Source organism: Myotis davidii, unplaced genomic scaffold (assembly GCF_000327345.1).
Source record: "Myotis davidii unplaced genomic scaffold, ASM32734v1 scaffold473, whole genome shotgun sequence".
Taxonomy (NCBI): Eukaryota; Metazoa; Chordata; class Mammalia; order Chiroptera; family Vespertilionidae; genus Myotis; species Myotis davidii.
Window position 1 is genome coordinate 4,261,303 of NW_006284843.1, and position 12,200 is coordinate 4,273,502.

Genomic DNA, 12,200 nt, shown 5'->3' on the forward strand with positions numbered 1-12,200 from the left:
GTCTCCATGTTGCTGTCTCTCAGTCCACAGGCATACGTGAGAATTTTGATGAATTTCTTAGAGATTGTTTGTTTTTGATCTTTTGATAGAGTGAGTCAAACAAGTATTCTCCCCTGTTAAACCCCTGCCCCCACTTTAGTATCTTAAAGAGATGACATTCTGGTAATGCTCCCGGTCAATGCCATGTTGGGTCAATTCTGTGTTCCAGGATAATCTTTTGAATATTTATTTATTTGTTTAAATATATTTTTATTGATTTCAGAGAGGAAGGGAGAGGAAGAGAAGGATAGACACATTGATGATGAGAGAGAATCATTGATCGGCTGCCTTCTGCATATCCATACTGGGGATCAAGCCCGCAACCTGGGTATGTGCCCTTGACCAGAATTGAACCCAGGACCCTTCAGTCCACAGGCTGACGCTCTATCCACTGAGCCAAACAGGCTAGGGCAAGTTTTTATTTTTTACTTCTCTTCCTGTATTTTCTCCTTTTTTTTTATGCAGGTAAAATATTAGGTGCTTCATTTGCTCAGAGAAGATTTATAAAATAGCAAATATGTATAAGCAATAGCTAAATTTAAAAAATATATTCCGTATTTCAGGGACTTTACTAAACACTTCAGATGGGAACTCCTTTAATTGACACAGCACCCTTTGAGACAGGTGGTATTATTGCCATTGCTCAGATGGGAATAGAGAGGTTCAGAGACTATATAATAATTGTATTATGCAAAGCAGAACTGCTCAACAACACTTTCCATTCTAGCGAGGATTTCCAAAGCGGAAGTCGCTCTAGAGCAGCGGTTCTCAACCTGTGGGTCATGACCTCTTTGGGGTGGCTTAAGACCATCGGAAAACACATATATAATTACACATTGTTTTTGTGATTAATCACATGCTTTAATTATGTTCAATTTGTAACAATGAAAATACATCCTGCATATCAGATATTTACATTACAATTCATAACAGTAGCAAAATTACAGTTATGAAGTAGCAACGAAAATAATTTTATGGTTGGGGGTCACCACAACATGAGGAGCTGTATTAAAGGGTCGCAGCATTAGGAAGATTGAGAACCACTCCTCTAGAGGGTGAAGATCGCTGTCTTGGAAATAGGAGAGAGATGGAGTATCTGTAAAAGAAAAATAACTAACCCGAGGAGGATTTCCTTGTGACTAAAGTGAGATTCCCCAGAAGCAGCAAGAACTTGCCCCTGTTTTCTGATGCAGGATTCATATACTAAGGCAGTATTATCAAATGACAGAAAGCCTGTGGACCGAGTCCAGTTAGCTGCCCTTCATTTTTTTGTAATTTAATAGACTATATTTTAGAATAGCTTTAGGTTTATAGCAATAAGGTACAGAGATTTCCCATATGCCTCCTGCCCCACACATGCACAGTCTCCTCTATTATCAACATTTTCCTCCCAGAGTTATACATTTGTTACAATCAATTAGCCTACATTGACATGTCATTGTTACCCAGACTCTGTAGTTTAGGGTTCACCCTTGGTGTTGTACATTCTGTGGGTTTTGTCAAATGCATAATGACATGTATCCACCTTTGTAGTATCAAACAATGTCCTAAAAATCCTTTGTGCTCTGCCTATTCATCCCTTCACTCCCCCAACCCCAGCACCCACGGATCTTTTTTCCTGTCTCCATTATTTAGCCTTTTTCAGACTGTCTCATAGAATCGTACAGTATGGAGCCTTTCACATTGGCTTCCTTCAGTTAGTAATATGCATTTAAGATTCCTCCATGTCTTTAAAAAAAGTTTTTTTTGTTAATCCTTTTACCTGAGGATATTTTTCCATTGCTTTTCAGAGAGAGTGTGGAAGGAAAAGAAGGGGGAGGGGAGAAAGAGAGAGAGAGAGAGAGAGAGAGAGAGAGAGAGAGAGAGAGAGAAGAAAGACATTGATGTGAGAGAGGCACATTGATTGTTGACTCTCCCACACACCCTGACCAGGGTCAGGGAGGGAACCGCAACCCAGGTATGTGCCTTTGCACCCGTGGCCCTTTGGCGCTCAGGCTGGCATTCTAACCGCTGAGCACACTGGCCAGAGCTCCCCCATGTCTTTTCATGGCTTGACAGCTCCTTTCTTTTTAGTACGAAATACCCTTCCCCTGATGTACCACAGTTTTTTATCCTTTCACGACTGAGGGAAATCTTATTGCTTCCAAATTTTAATGATTAGGAATAAGGCTGCTCTCCACATCTGTGTGCAGGTTTTTGCGTAGGCATAAGTTTTCAACTCCTTTGGTAAATGCCAAGCAGCATTATTGCTGGATTATATAACAAGAGTATGTCTAGTTTTGTAAAGACACTTCCAAACTGTCTTCCAAAGTGGCTGTACCATTTTGCATTCCCAGCAGCAGTGAGTGACAGTTCCTGCTGCTGCACCTCCTCTCCGGCGTTTGGTGATGTCAGTGTTCTGGATCCTGGCCATTCTAGTGGGCGGACCATGTTTGTAAATAAGTTTTATTGCACACTTGTTTACATATTGTCTATGGCTGCTTTTGCATTGCAGTGGCAGAGCTGAGTGTGGCAGAGGCTTCATGGCCCGTCAACCTAAAATATTTATTATCTGGCCCTTTACCAAAAGTGTTTGCCAACCTCTGTGCTATGGGATTGCTGTCGCCATATCTAATTTAGGTATGCCTATTTTACATCACTGATATTCAGAAAATATTTTCCTGTTTCCTATGACCCTATTAAAACTCTTGCAATATCTTAAGAGCTGTGGATTAGCTAATTCTTGAACAGAGTAATGATGCCTACAATATTTTTTTAAAAAGCAGGCTTTATTTTTATTTCTAGCCCGATATTTTTATTTCCTAGAAGTAATTTTCTTTGTTCCAAAATGAAATTACGTCCTTAAGTACGTGAATTCAATCGAGGTTTGCTTTTAGTGTGTATTTTGGAAGTCTAACAGTTGCTTGTAGTATTCTCTGTTGCCTTCTCTTCTTTTCTAACAAGCAATTATTCCCTTTTCTCTCCTGACCCCAGTTTCACTGATTCACCCTCCCATGTAGCAATTTAAAATAGTGCCAAAGAAAGAGGCTTGTCCCTGTCTGGAATCTGTCAAGCTGTTAACTAGTTTCTTCTCAGGTGTCTGCTGAAGATGAAGCAGGTTTTCAACAAATGTGTTTCAGGGACCATTTGGCTAGTTTTTTATCATCATTTTCAGCTACAGGAGAGTCCTGTCCAAGAGTAGGTAATACTTTTGCTCTTTGTGCTCTAAATATTACTGCCAAATTGACATCTTTATACATATTAGTAACTTCCCATTTATTTGGCACAGGCAACAGGGCCCATAGAATAATTTATGATCTAAATGCAGCTTGTAATAGCAGAATTGCTGCTGGTGCTTAGAAATTAATTCAGAAATCACTGTCTGTAGCGTAATGATTTACCATTGTTTTTGAACCATGTTGTGGAACCTAAGAGTATTAATTAAGAATTATGGCATGAGGCCAAATAGAATCAAGTGAAGTTTCATATTGTAGCAAATCAACCAGTTATCAAAGTATTTTGAATATAATACACATTTCCATATTAAGTTGTGAGTGATACTATTGTACTCTGAGGGTTTGAATCATACCAGCACCACACATTAGTCTACAATTTGGATAGTCTAATGGATGTATATGTCCCCTTTTATGAATTTTTACATTAACAAGAATAATTCAAGTTAGAAGCTATTGAATGGATTTAAAATTGAAGTGAGATTTAAAGAGGAGGATTTTATAAAACAGGTTAAGAGTGGTGATTTTAAAAAATTGAATTGAGTTAAAAAAATTGGTAAATAATTAAAGATAGATCAGAATGAGGAAGTGAAGATTCATAGGGTATTTAAAAATATGGTCTCTCACAGGCATTGTGCATTCCTGAAGGCTAACCTCAAAAACTTTTTCCCTATGCAACTACCAGAAAATTCCTACTGGAAGTGATGGAGCTGATGAGAATTAACACTTTACAACGCTCTTCAGTTTATGATGCCCTTTCTCAAAACAAAACTCATTTGATTCTCACAGTATCTCTGTATGGTATCTTCACTTGCCAAACTCTTTTAATTATAATTGCCTATACTTCTACCAATGGTTCTTTTTCAGGGATGTGTGTTCAAGCCAGCTGGAATTCTAATTCAGGAAGCAGGTCTGGAAATTGGCCCATCTTCTTTTCTAATCTCCCTGATTCCAATATGCCCCACCATGATCAACTTGGATGAAATATTTTATTATTTGGCATATGCTTGTGTTCAAGTTTTGTTTTCTCAGCTAGGCAACAATTATTAAATTAATTACAAAGCTGATCAAAACAGGTCTAAAAAATAGGAATCTCAGAAATTAAAAATTGACAGTACTTTACAAAAAGTTCTCATTTGTCCAGATTTTAATTCAATTCAGTTAATTTGATGTATGTTAAAAGGACGCGTTAAGTGTTGCAAAGGCTTTTAAGCTGAGTAAATCATGGCTCTTGTCCTCAAAGAGCTGGCCACATGGGAGATGGGATAAAACAAAGCAGAATATCATCAGAAAAGGAGATTCTCAGGTTAACTGATAACTATTACAGTTATTATAAAGAGGCCAGCAATAGACAAAGAATGCAGTGTTACATACCTGCAACCCCCAAACACCAGGATCTACAATATTTCTTTGATGGCTAATGAAGAATTATGAGCTCTGCCTCTCCTCTAATGTGTTAGAAAGCAGGACTGTGTCTTTTGTGGGAGAGAACCAGACATACTAAATATGGGAAAATAAAATGGTGTCCAAGGAAAGTGAAATAAAGGGAAAGCCTGAGGCAAGTTTAAGGAGCCAACGGGACTTAGAAAACTGGAAAAACAGATGAGAGAACATCAGGGATAATTTTGGATGTCAGAATTTTGTGGCCTTGCCCAGGTTTCTGTGTGCTCCCAGGAAATGTTGGCGTGCACTATTCCGGGTGCATATAAAGGCTGTGACAGATGTACATCTCAGAAATAACTACAAAAATATTGAAGGATGTTATTTGGATACATAATAAATAAAGTTATTTTTCTATATAGAGAAAGAAATTCCTGAGGTGCAAATTGTACTTCAGTGTCAAAATTCTCTCCTCTCCTCTTTCCTCTCTCTCTCTCTCTCTCTCTCTCTCTCTCTCTCTCTCTCTCACTCTCGTAATTAATTCAGGAGGGGTAGATCCTGTACATCTATGCATCATGCTGGATCACTAAGAACTATGTGATATTCTCTACTTTTAGCATCTAACCCAGCTTGTTATCTGTCAGATTTGCTAAATCATAGATTTACTGTCTGGCACTGTTCTTTCAGGCTTTCACTTTATGAGGTTTCATGTGTTTTCAATCCCAACAGAAACCCGTTTTTGTTATTATCTCTCTCGATAAGTGATTCCCTTTCCTTTCGCTTATGGCTAGAGGCAGATTGGGTCCACATTAACTTGTATTCTTCTGAGGCTCATGCAGTTTGTAAAGATATGTGGAATCATACCTTGATGGAGAATGTCTAGATAGTCTGTGCTTTTGAACATGCTTAGCCTTTTCACTGTATGTAATAGGCACCGGATTCATCCTTTCAGCTAATAACTAGTGAGCATTTGTTGTATGCCAGGTAGTATTTTAGCTGTTGGTGGTACAGTGGTGAATTCCAAACTAAATAAGTTCATTAAACTAGTGAACATATACATGAAAAAGATAATAACTGTTAAAAGAAAACAACAGTGATAGGATAAAAAATGATGTGGCTATACAGATGATGGAACAGAATTGTACACTTGAAACTTACATAATCTTATGAACCAATGTTGCCTTAATAAATTTAATTTTTTAAAAAGCGACGTGGGTCGGATTTGGGTGGTAACTTAGGTGGACTGGTCAGGGAAAGCCTCTTTGAGGAGGTGGCATTTAAGAACTGGATGACAAGGACAGTGGCATGAAGAAGATCTGGTGTTCTGAATGTTCTAAGCCGGGGTACGAAACCACAGCATATCAGCAGCTGGATAGAAGACACAGGGCTGAGCATGTGAAAGTTGAGTCTGTAGAGATGTTCATGTAATCCATCTTTAATAAAAATCTATGAGCCATTAAGTCCTATTACAGTCTTGCAGTTCTTTCTCTAAAATGTGACTCTTAACTTTGAAAACAAAGATAATTTCTCAAGTGGAAAGACTAAATAAGTAATGTATATTGTTCTTACATTTATACCTCCCTCCCCACTCTCCCCCCCCTTTTTTAATTGATTTCAGAGAGGAAGGAGAGGGAGACAGAGAGAAACATCTATGATGAGAGAGAATCATATATTAGCTGCCTCCTGCATGGCCCCTACTGGGGATCGAGCCTACAACCCAGACAAACTGTGACCTCTTGGTTCATAGGTTGATGTTCAACTACTGAGCCATGCTGTCCGGGCTATACACCTTTTTTTGCTAGGAGAAAAAATATTCCAGTGGCAAGTGAGGGCACTGCATAGAAAACCTTTTAAAGCTCTATCCACATAATATCCCAAGGAAGAGTAAAGACCACTGCTAATTTGGCACTTTCTGGGAGTTGGCCTGAAAGTTAAGCATCCTAGTAGCAGTTGTTATAGTTACAGTTTTTCCTTTATACTATTTGGCAGTTAGGTGAGGGACAGAAATATCATTTTATCCAATGGAGATTCTGAGAATACCCTTATAGATGAGAAGCCTTAGGCACAGAAGTCCAGATATAGGTATCATGGCTTATATAATTAAATTGAGGGCACTGACCAAGAATTTAAGTGTAATATAGAAATACTTGTTAATTTAGTCATCAATCATAAATTCTTAATTTAAAAAATAATATTGAGTTATTATTTATGAAAGACCTTGCCAGATTTATATATGTGTGTACATATATATAATTTTAACTATATATATTTCCTCACACACATACACCCAATTTTTATTTTTTCCTTTTCACTTTGCAAAGCAGTATTACCAGGTTGGCACACGGAATTGAAGTTCGAACCTCTTAAATGACTAGAACATGTTTATAGTGCAAAACTAGGATTTGAACACAGCTATTTCTGACTCCAAAGCCCATTATGCCATGCTAAATTTGGACGTTTTGATAAAAATGAAGGCTTTTATTTATTTGTTTTGTTTATTGTTTCTGCAAACCAGATGAAAAATATAAACGTTGTCATGGGAGAAAATTTATTTACCCTACTTAGATAATAAGCAATATTTAGACCTTTGTAATTGCTTAGTCATATAAAACTGATACCCCAAAGAATAAAATATGAAATTATGTTTTAAATTATCTTTTATGTTTGAGGAAAATTGTCAAATAATTATTGGAAATGTTTTATTAATCTCGTATAATTATTGTGGGATATAAAGTTAGTGAATGTTTATGATCACCCATAAAACTTCAGCTTGCATAGTGCAGAATTTTTTGTAGTTGTTGTCTCCTTTACTCTAGGTCTGTCTTACAGACCAGGGACCTGAGGAACAGAGAAATGAAGTAGCTTATGCAAGTGGGAGAGCTGGACTCTCATGGCTCCTAAGTGCAAACCTACCACATCACTCTCACCTGGAGCACCCTTGCACTTTTAAAGCATTAACACTTCTTTGTAAATAAACAGATTAATTATGATCTTTCACTCTTTTATATGGTATTGCGGGGCCTTGACTTACGAGTTTAATTCGTTCTGTGACAGAGCTTGTAACTCAAATTACTTGTATGTTAAATCAAAAAGTGAACGAGTGAGGCACGTGATGCTGGGCTGATGTTGTGGTGTTCACTGTGACGTTCGCTGCACCAATTAGCGGTGGGGTATCTGAAGCTGGCTCATAACCCAAATTTTAGCTCGCAACTCAAAGCAAAAAATTGGCGGAGAGACGGGTCGTATCTTGAAAAACTCGTTAGTCTGTACTCTCGTAAGTCAAGGCCCCACTGTACGTCTTTTTACCTGGCTCCTAAGTAGTGAGATCTATCTGGGAAATTATGACATCTAGATTCTTCTTTTATTTATGTAAACTTCGGTAAACCTTATGTATTCCTTTTTACCCTTTCCCCAGGAAGTTTTGGAAGCTTTCAGGCCATTAGTATCATTTATAGTTAACTGAAGCTTATTATGCAGAGGCTTTAAAGATTACATGCCTTTCTTATTATTTATCACCCAACCAACCTACTATTGTATTGGAGCAAGGTATTTGGGCAAAATAGAACCACTGATTGTTTGACAAAGACAAATTCCTGGACAAGGACTTGCAGTTCAGAATGAACTGCATCCCAAATATTGCTTCTGATTGATTTGTAAGTGGGATGGGCTTCCCATTCACAATGCAGCAAAACAACTCATCTGGAGCAGATGGTGGTAGCCTCCATTTTGAAACTTTGTGATATAAGTCAACTCTGTGATTTAAACCTTCAAAACTATTCATTTTCATTTATACTGCTGGAACTGTTAAAAACTCTTCAGTCCCCAGCAGACCTCATAAGCATAGATTCTCTAATCCATATATTCAGTTCATGGCTTTAAATTGTGTCCATTATTGCAAATAGTATTCTGAGCAAATAGATTACTGGTCACCAAGAAAGTTAGCCACTAAATGTGACTGGCTTAGTGTAACTCAAATAGCATCTAACATATCATCAGAATATAACTTTTAGATACAGGTAGCACGTTAAAAAGTTTCCCCAAGTCCTCTGAGCTAAAAAGTCAATGCTTGTTTGTTTTCTATGAGGAAATATTTAGAAAAAGAAATGAAGCCACAGAGACCAGGCCTGGTTTTAGATAAAATGAATGTCCAGTTATATGGAAGGAATATTTTCAATCTTGTTGAAGAGGTAAATGAGAAATGGTGTTTCCCTGTCAAGATGTAGCTTGCACATTTGATGGAAAATTACTGAAGAGAAGCAGTCACATTTCAGAGTCTCAAACCTGTTAGAAAGTGAGAGCAGTTTCTCTCCATGGAATTGTTATTGTGAAAACACAGGCTGCCTTGTAGCACGGGGGTGCTTGATTTCAAATCCAAGTTTGTACTGGGCCTTCAACAAGGTGTGGAACTGTAATAGGATGTGGTGGTTGGCTATAAGGTAGTTTATAAGTCTGATTCTTGAAAGTCCATAACATTTTACGGAGAATTTTCTGCTCTTATTTTTTTCTCAGGTAGGAAGTGTATGGGATCATTGTTACATGCTCCAAGTTGTTAAATAAAATAAATATAAAATAACTACAACTGTATGGGGACATTCCCCAAGTGTCTCTGTTGTGGTATATTTTTGGTATGTTTAAATTGTTGGCAAAAAAAAGAAAAAAAAACACCCTATCATAGATACATTGATACCCATGATAGCTTTGGGGCAGTATAAACCATATTTAAATATCTTAGAGTATAGCTGTTCCACTCATTATTTTCAGATATGAGATAAGAATAAGACCAATTATAATAAGGCTCATGGTGCCTGGGATTCTCTTTTCACAGGTTAAGATTTCAGGGAAATCCCAATTTATCTGATTTAATCTCTGTGAGAAAGTAATTTTCAGTCTACAACTAGTTCTACAGATTTTTTGTTGTTGCTCTACAAAATTCTCAGTGTTTTACAGTCTTTAATTACTTCCTTGCTGAAATGTAAATGAAAATCTATAGTGATCACAGCATATGTCCTAGGCATGCATACTTAGGTAGACTCCATTCCTTATTAGATCAAATTCTGATTCTAATGCACCTGCATGAATGTGTCAATACAATTGATTTTTTGAGGTAAAATTTTAAGATAATTTTATTTTAAAACAAAGTTATTTTTATTCCTCTTGAGATTTATACTTTTTTATTCGTATATGAGTTGAACAGCAGTTGACATACTTTTTGACTACCTTATTTGAATATTTATGAATCTTTTTGGAGTCAATGATATATAATTTTCTTTAAGCCCTTCAAAAGCTCATATACCCTAGGTTTTGTGTTTGCTATACCTCAGTGATGGCGAACCTTTAGAGCTCTGCGTGTCAGCATTTTGAAAAACCCTAACTTAACTCTGGTGCCGTGTCACATATAGAAATTTTTTGATATTTGCAACCATAGTAAAACAAAGATTTATATTTTTGATATTTATTCTATATATTTAAATGCCATTTAACAAAGAAAAATCAACCAAAAAAATGAGTCAGAGGTGACACGCGTGTCATAGGTTTGCCATCACTGCTATATCTAATGTAAAAAATGCCCATGATTTTACAGAGCTGGTCTAAACTATTGCAATTCTCTACAGAGGTCTAAGAAGCTATTGCAAAGCTAGTTTCATGGTTCTTATGGCAAAGTTGATAAGTGTTTGCCTCTACTTTTGTCAGAACTAATGTTGAAATGTTTGGGCTTCTTGAGACAAAATGCTGTCACCTTGAGGATAGTGTAACTGACAGAATCAGTGTTGTAATTCCCAGGTGAAACTGCTACTTAATATGGAACAAGTATTACTTGGAAACTAGTTTTTCAATCTAACAAATAAAGTGGTCACTGGTTAATCACACACACATATGTATAAACACCCCCCCCCCATAAAGCTTTATTTTCATTATCATGTTTATTCATGTATAACCTTTTTAAGAAGGCCATAATATATGCCCTTATAAAAAGGAGATGGAAGCCCACCCTACCCCCACCTACACAGAAGGTTAAAAAAAAAGCAACAAAAGCTGAACCTTGTGGATCAAAGATGAGGCAGGAGATATAAAATGGATTAAAGTTAAAATGAAGATAAATTCCTGAAAGCAAACAAAGGCATGAGAAAATGCAAAAAGCTTTCAAGGTTAAATAGAGTGATAATCTCAAAAGCCAAATGAATTTAAAGTTCTATTTTGTTTTATTGCAACCTTTCGCAAAAAGAACTTGAACATATACCTGGGAAAATATGATGAGCTTCTGCAATAGAATACTATGTTTATCATCTAATTGTCTCCTTCTTACAGTTTCCCCCCCACATAAAAACACCTGAGATAATTTTAATGAGTTATTGATATGGGGGTCATCTCACTACAATGTATATTTATTTTCAGTTCTAATCATTGGCTCTGTCAACTGTAGGCACCACTTATTAATTAGGATAAGAATATTTCAGTTGCCTGAAAGTGGTTAACACTCCAGCATAGAGTTCTGTGTCAGTGTGGCTGAGTTTTGTTTTTAGTATCTTCATAGAACAGCTAATTTTGCTGTGGCATTAGGTGAAGATTTTCTTTCTCTTCCCATTAATCTTTTTCTTTATACTTGCTGAGGGCTTTTAGGTTACTCATGACCTGGTCGCTCAGGGACTTGCCAGCTAGCATTTGACCAGTATGTGTCCTTTGTTTTGCGTTCTGGATGTTCTAGCGGGTTATCAGGTCACCGGCCAACTGTATTAGAAATAATAGCTGTAAGTAAAATCATGGTGAGCCTTTCAAAGCCTGTAAAATGGATGAAAAGTCATTGATCACATGTAATGTTTAGGAAATACTCTGGCAGAAGTTTGGTCCTGTGAAAAATGGTAAGTTCATGTACCACAGCTAACCCTGGCCATTGACTCATATTTTATATCGATGCTGAGTATTTCTAGTTTTCAACAGTGCTAAATTTGATTTTTTTTAAAAGTAAGATAATTGGGAAATGGATAACAATAAAAATAATACAGAACATCTTAACTTGACTGCTGATATTTCTTTATAAGGTCACATGGCTCTTCTTGTAGTTCCAAAAAGAAAGTATGTATTATGCTGCTTGACTATTTTCTAGTAGAAAATATACCATGTGGGAAATTTATAGTTTAAGAATATTGTGGCTAAGAAAACTATTGTATTTGAAGTTAGTGTTTATAGAAACTAGGATGAGTAATTTAGTTATTCCAGAGCTAGGACCGGAACCTTGTTTCTAAGTGAAATTGTAGAGTTATTAATATGTAGAATGAAGGAAAAGAATTCACTTAAAAATGATAGTTAAAGTTCAGGACAGCAGAAATTCAAGGAAGACAGGCTTTTTAGGCATCTCATTATTTGTGAGAAATGACTAAACCTTTGAAAGCAAAACACTGAAGTAAAAAAGTAAATCTAGAGGAGATGTGAGTAGCTCTGAAGCCCACCATTATTTTTTTTGATATGGGAATTGAGCCAGAAAATTGCTAGGTAATGGTGACTGCTAGCCTGTGGCAAAGCCAGGTGGGAACAGTTTCCAGACAATGGGACTCTGAGAAAAACTCAAGAGAC